Genomic DNA, 7,247 nt, shown 5'->3' on the forward strand with positions numbered 1-7,247 from the left:
ACAAGGTCACCTGTCATGTAGGCCTCCAGCCTGCCACCAGCCTCCCTGTCTCTCCAGGGTGGCATCACCTGTTGTGGCTCGTGCAGTCCCAGCAGCAGGGATAGGCTGCCTCCATTTCTAGTGGGCACACTGCACCCGGCCAGAGTCGGGGCTCACTGTGAGGACACTCTGAGATAACAGTCGTTGTCAGGTTTCACGCTGGGGCAAGGAGATCACTCTAAGAGAAGGGAAAACTGCTGTTCGGATCCCACCTTTGATGGGAGAAACAAACTAATCGAGCCAGCGTTTGCTGAGCTATACAGCCAGTCAATGGGATTCGATCCTTTATCTCCAAATCATGGAGTCCCAACACTCGCTGGGGCAGATGGAAGTAAATGAACTTCTCTGATACACTGATTCAAAGGTCGGGCAGTGTCTTCTCAGGTGTAAATGTCAGATACATACAGACTAGCACATCGGAAGAGAAGTCAACTTGTTAAAAAACAAACAAACAAAACGCCTCTCTGAGTCAATGGTTCTCCGACTTAGGTAAGTCTCGAGTTTGCACCAAAGAATCCGAGTCCCTGGGATGGCTTGTTAAAACCCAGTTGCTGATTCCGCCCCCAACTTACTGATTTAATAGGTCTGTGTGGGGCCTTCAAATCTGAATGTCTGAGAAGTTCCTAGGTGAGACCAAAGAGGCAGCTGTGAGGGCCACTGCTTTAAGACCCGCTTTCCAAATTTAATGTGTCTACAAAAAACTGGGAGCTATGGCTGAAATGCAGGTTCGGCATCAGGAGGTCCCAGCTCTCTTTCTGACAAGCTCCTGGTGATGCTGCCGCTGCTAGCCTATGGACCACAGTGAGTACTGGGTCTCCAAGCCAGCATTTCTAGTAACAAACTATAGAAATGATCCCTGAAAGTATAGTCTCCAAGCCAGCATCTCTAAAAGGGTGTGCTGCTAACCCCATACATCGGAGTCACCAGCGAGCTTATTTCCAATGCCCGTGGGAACTCTGTAATGATAAGAAGGTGAGCTGAGAATGGTTGGAACCACACTCTGGGATGAACGGACACTGCTGCTGTACAGACGCGTGGACAGTACAAAGGCTACATGTCAGGTCACCTGTCTCCCCAGCAGGGCCATCTCAGATCTGGCTCTTTTGATTTTGCACCAAAGGTGGACTGCTCTGAGTGTCTTGAAAACAACAAATTTCAGAACCTTTTTTTTTTTTTTTTTTTTCTGAAGCTGGAAACAGGGATAGACAGTCAGACAGACTCCCACATGCGCCCGACCGGGATCCACCCAGCACGCCCACCAGGGGCGACGCTCTGCCCACCAGGGGACGATGCTCTGCCCCTCTGGGGCATCGCTCTGCTGCACCAGAGCCACTCTAGCGCCTGGGGCAGAGGCCAAGGAGCCATCCCCAGCGCCCGGGCCATCTTTGCTCCAATGGAGCCTTGGCTGCGGGAGGGGAAGAGAGAGACAGAGAGGAAGGAGGGGGTGGGGGTGGAGAAGCAAATGGGCGCTTCTCCTATGTGCCCTGGCCGGGAATCGAACCCGGGTCCCCCGTACACCAGGCCGATGCTCTACTACTGAGCCAACCGGCCAGGGCCCAGAACTCTTCTTAAAAGGTAGAAAGAAAGAGCCAGCAACCCTACTTGGCCCAGAGTGACACAGTCATCATGCTGGACACCAGCTCGGACCCCCAGCCCAGCCAGAGGGGAGCCAGACTATCATCAGCTGAGCATCCCTGAGGCTATTAAGACAGCTCCTCTCACCTCCAATAAAAAAGAAAAAGAAAAGACAGAGGGAGAAAGGAAAGGAGGGAGGGAAGGGGGGGCGGAGACAGAAAGAGGCCATTGTGCTCTGTTACAAGACGGCGTTTGGAATAACGTAGAAATTCAAAACAAATATTGAACAACTTGCAAATTGCATTTTCCTGGGACTTCCTCTTGGCTTTTTCAGTTTGCATGCTTTAATCGAAAGCCGTGTGCTGCAATGAGTTCACGTGACACGCCATGTTCAGTTATTCCAAATGACTCAGAGCCACATGATGATCTATTTCTCGTCGGTTACAGAACACATTTTATGTTCCAGGAACTACAGTACAATCACCTTCTCAAACTATCATATTGCACACAAACGGCTTTGTCACTCAGGTACAATGGCATTTCCTGAGTGACTGGGTGGGGGTGGGGGTCATCCCTGGGTCAAAGATGAGCAGGGATCATGAAGAGCAGATGCTTCCCTGTTTGCCACCTGAGAGAGGACAGAAAACTAGACTGGGAAAACCAGCAGCGGAGAGCAGAACACGGCACCCAGGGGCCCCGACCCTACAGTCAGAAAAACAGAAACAAGCCCAAGAATGTGTCTGGAGACCTGGGTATATCGGGGCAGAGAGGAGATAGGAAGTCATCCACTTTATTTTTAGAGAAATTCTAACCAGCAATATCACTTCTAAGTATCTACCCAAGAGAAATGAAATCATGCCCATGAAAGACTTTTGGGTGAGTGCTCACAGTAGCATTGTGAACAATAGCCAAAAACTGGAAGTAACTCCAATGTCCTCAAGTGGTGAACAGATAAAAGAAAATGTGGTATACTCATACAATGGAATACAAGTCAGCAATAAAAAGGAATGAAACACTGAAATATGTTACAATATGGATGAACCGCAAAAACATTATGCTAAATAAAAGCTGTTAGATGTAAGAAGCCACATATTGCATGATTGCATAGGAAGTATCATAAAAGCTAAATCTATGAGACGGAACACTGGTTACGGTTGCTGAGCGCTGGGAATGGAAATGGCAATGACTACGAAAGGGCACGGGGCATCTCAGTAGGGTAGTGACAATGTCCCGAAGTTGGCTTGCAGTGATGGTTGCACGACTCTGTAAATGTACAACTCATTAACTTGTTCCCTTAAAATAGGTGCATTTTATGCTATGTAAATTCCATCTTAAAAAAAAGCTGTTTTTAAAACCAGCCATGGGAAACAGAGCATGTCCTAGGGGCCCTTCAACCTAGAGTCAGAAAAAATTTTAAAGCTTGAAACAGCTAAAATCTAAATTAAAAATTTAGAAAAAAAAATAATTGGCCATTGATCAATCTGGCAAATAACAGAACAAGCGCGTGACAAGCATTGACAAACATGACCTGTGTCACTCTTGCAACAAGGCCTCTCTCCCTCACTCCTAGTGCTAGATGATGTCATGTCATGCACAGCAATCCTCGTGTCCCTCTTGGGGAACACAGGACCTGACATGCAGGAGCCACATAGTAGATGCTTGCTGAGTAGAGCAATATTGGATCAAGATTAAGAAGTCAGGCTCTGGGCAATGGACAAGATCAAATCCTGGCTTACTAGCATTATTCTAGAATCGTTAGCTATTATTGCTTTTAGAATTTGAACGTGTTAAAATGTATCCAGTTTGGGCCCTGGCCGGTTGGCTCAGCGGTAGAGCGTCGGCCTGGCGTGCGGGGGACCCGGGTTCAATTCCTGGCCAGGGCACATAGAAGAAGCGCCCATTTGCTTCTCCACCCCCCCCCCTTCTTCTCTGTCTCTCTCTTCCCCTCCCGCAGCCAAGGCTCCATTGGAGCAAAGATGGCCCGGGCACTGGGGATGGCTCCTTGGCCGCTGCCCCAGGCGCTAGAGTGGTTCTGGTCGCGGCAGAGCAACGCCCCGGAGGGGCAGAGCATCGCCCCCTGGTGGGCAGAGCATCGCCCCTGGTGGGCATGCCGGGTGGATCCCGGTCGGGCGCATGCGGGAGTCTGTCTGACTGTCTCTACCCGTTTCCAGCTTCAGAAAATAATACAAAAAAAAAAAAAATGTATCCAGTTTGGCCTGAAAAGGCGGTGGCGCAGTGGATAGAGCGTCGGACTGGGATGCAGAGGACCCAGGTTCAAGACCCCGAGGTCGCCAACTTAAGCGTGGGCTCATTGGGTTTGAGCAAAAGCTCACCAGCTTGAACCCAAGGTCGTTGAATCCAGCAAGGGGTTACTCGGTCTGCTGAAGGCCCGCGGTCAAGGCACATATGAGAAAGCAATCAATGAACAATTAAGTTGTTGCAATGCACAACAAAAAACTAATGATTGATGCTTCTCATCTCTCTCTATTCCTGTCTGTCTGTCCCTGTCTATCCCTCTCTCTGACTCACTCTCTGTCTCTGTAAAAAATAAATAAATAAATAAAAATTTTAAAAACCTGTATCCGGTTTGGCAGGTATTGCTATTTGGCTGACCCTATACTCATATCAATCCTCCTCTTCTCCCTGGACACTTCCCCCACCACTGCAGCAGGAAAAAGTTCAGCACTTCCTTACTTGGATCCATCTGCAGCCAGGTGTGACCCTAGCTAATGAGATAGTAAAAGCCAACATGTGAAGGGGATAGGGGACAGATTCTGAAAAAAATATTTTTGCTCTCCTGTTAAGGGTAACAGTTGCAGTTGGTACCATCCCTTCCCCTTTCTTCCTGACCTGAATATAGATGTGATGTTAGGAGCACAGCAGCCACTTTGTGGCGATGAGGGGGGAATGAGGGATCGCAGACGTTCTGACCTTTCATTGCTGAGCCATAAAACCAACACCAGCAGCCACGCACCTCTAGACTTTTTAACATGTAGGGGGAAAAAATCTTGTTTAAGTTTCATTTGAATATTTTTATTACTTGTAGCTCGACGCATTTCTAATTCATATTGTTAGAAACTGAGCCTCAGTGGTAGTTTCCTTCCTTATTATATATACTTGCAGCCTCCTGCTTTGGTTTCTCTCCCTCCAAACCTACCCAAGCGCTTTGTTGTCTGACCAGAAGACCGAGAGGCACATCTGGGCTGTGCCGCCTTTAGCTCCAGTTCTAAATATCCCCGTAGAACTCCTTTCCCCTGGTGCTAAATTCATTGGAAATGTCCCAAAGTAGTAGCCCCGTTGGGAAATAAATGAGTGTAATTTCAGAAAAGACAAGGCCATTTTCTCTCCTTACTAGCAATCTCATAATACGATGGTAATTACCAATAACGGTAATAGGCAGTTACTACAAATTTGCCATAATCAATACTTCTCACCACGAGCATCCTTCATTTTTCTTATGTCCAATGCAGAAGAGGGACAGTTCACTGTAGTATATTCCAGAAATGTGCACTGGCCCTTCCAGTGTCTATCTTGATGTCAGTTCCCTCAGAGTTGTTTTTTGTTGGGTTTTTTTTTTTTTTTTCAGAACAGGAAGTCAGGACGCTGAGCGGGCACCCACAGCCCCAGACTACTCTGTCTCTCTCTCTGCATCTGGACACACGCTACGCTTAACTCCAACAGGTTTGAATCAGACCGCCAGAAGGAGACTGCTTCTCTTTAGGTACCTGGGCGAAGCATGATGGGGAAGCTCCTGAAAGCTGACACTAATGTTCAAGTAGTGATCAGGTACAGCAGGAGCCAGGGTGCAGGAGGATGTACCCCTAGAGGGCAGCCAGGGTTCTGGGGTGAGACACAGGAGGAAGGACTAAGGGAGCCTGATGGGCAACTTCTGACACGGTCCCCCAATGCTGTCCCCCCCCCCCTTTGTGTGGGGCCAGACCAGGAGATTTGCTTCCAACAAATAGAATATGACAAAAGTGATGGAATGTCACTTTTCTGACTAGGTTACAAAAGACTGATTTCCATCTTGCTATTATTCTCTGTCTCTTCTCACATGCTCTAATGGAGAGAGCCACGCCGTGAAAGAAGTGAGAATGGTGTCTGGCCAACAGTCAGCAAGAAACTGACTCAGTCTGAGAGCCCGTGAGGAACGAAATCTTACCAAGCCCCCCTGGGTGGGCCTGGGAGGAGATACGCTTCAGCTGAACTTGAGATGATCCAGCCCCAGCTGGCGCCTTGATGGCAGCCTGTGAGAGACCCTGAAGCGAGGACCCGGCTAGCCAGTCCCAGATTTCTCATGCTCAGAACTGAGTTGCTTCAAACTGCTACGGTTTGCCGTCATCTGTTATGTAGCAATAGATAAGACGGAGAGGGTCTTCAGCGCAAAAAGAAAACAAACTCATAAATGTTTGAGTACTCAAAACCTTTCTGTACTCCACATTATAAGAGGGTTTTGTTTTGTTGTTGAGGGTTTCTTCTTGTTTGTTTGATTCTGTTTTGAAGGTTTTTGTTTTGTTTGTTGTTTGTTTTGCTCAAGCAGCTGGTAGTTGACTCTGGGCATTTGTGTGTTAATCGGGAAAGTACTGATCACTGTTCTTACTGCTGCCTTTAATCAGAGTTTGCAGTATGTGTGAAGCACTGTGCTGAGCTTTGTACCTATCACTCATTTAAGCCTCACAACAACTCAGGGCAAGAGGTGCCATTATCTCTCCCCCTTGGACACATGAGGATGGGTTTAGAGAGTTACATTCTTGCCCAAGTCATATAACTGGTCGCGGAGCCAGGACGCAGACCCAGGGACGGTGACTCACAGCCTGTTCTCCTAATGACTTAGCTGGGCAGAGCCGAAGTGGGGAAAGGAGGCCGAAAGGCTAGGATGACGTATCGGAAGGGGTACAGATCCCCAAGGTCAGGGGTAGGGGGCGTGGAGGAGGAGGAGAGTAGGATCTGGGAGAGAAAGGTGCAACGGGTTGGGGGGAATAAAGGAGCAATGGGGGTCACTAGCATGCATGCTGATGGGAGAGAGAAAGGGAGAGCAAATGTAGGAAAGAGAAGGAAAGGGAGGGAGAAGGAGGGATGGAGGGAAGGGAGGAAAAAAGAGATTGACTGAGTAATTTTGTTGTACGTTTCATACATAATCCCTTTTTAGCATTTTCAAGGGATGCAATAAAGATTTAAACTTCTTTTAACATAAGAGATGGGCAATACACAAGACTATAAAAGAGAGGGCATGATGTCATGATTGCTCTGTCTCTTCTCAGTGGATTCGTTTCCCCGTTGACAGTTTCTGTCCTGCCTTCTCGGGTCCTCTGACCCCGTCTTTGTCCTGCACGGCTCTGAGCTTCCTCTCAATTACCTCCCACGCCTCTGTCCTCCCCATCATGCCCCTGTTGCTGCCCCAGGTCTGACCTTCACCTTCTCTCTCCTGCGTTAGGCCAACAGCCTCCTAAAGACGTTTCTGCCTCCAGGCTTCTGCAGGGCAACCTCTTTGCTTGACTGGTGACTAGGCAATCTGTTTCTTCTCCAAATCCAACCAGAACACTGCTCTGCTCACACCCTTCACATGTAGAATAGATTCCAAGCTTCAAACCATGGCAGAAAACACTGCCACCACCTTGTGCTTGAACTGCAGT

At 48.3% G+C, this 7,247-nt stretch overlaps 1 pseudogene; it reads right to left on the minus strand.

Moving 5' to 3' along the window:
* Window positions 1-834: 834 nt before the first annotated feature.
* Window positions 835-911, minus strand: LOC136336855 (small nucleolar RNA U3; annotated as a pseudogene).
* Between the last annotated feature and the right edge of the window lie 6,336 nt (window positions 912-7,247).

The sequence above is a fragment of the Saccopteryx bilineata genome, chromosome 4, assembly GCF_036850765.1.
Source record: "Saccopteryx bilineata isolate mSacBil1 chromosome 4, mSacBil1_pri_phased_curated, whole genome shotgun sequence".
Taxonomy (NCBI): domain Eukaryota; kingdom Metazoa; phylum Chordata; class Mammalia; order Chiroptera; family Emballonuridae; genus Saccopteryx; species Saccopteryx bilineata.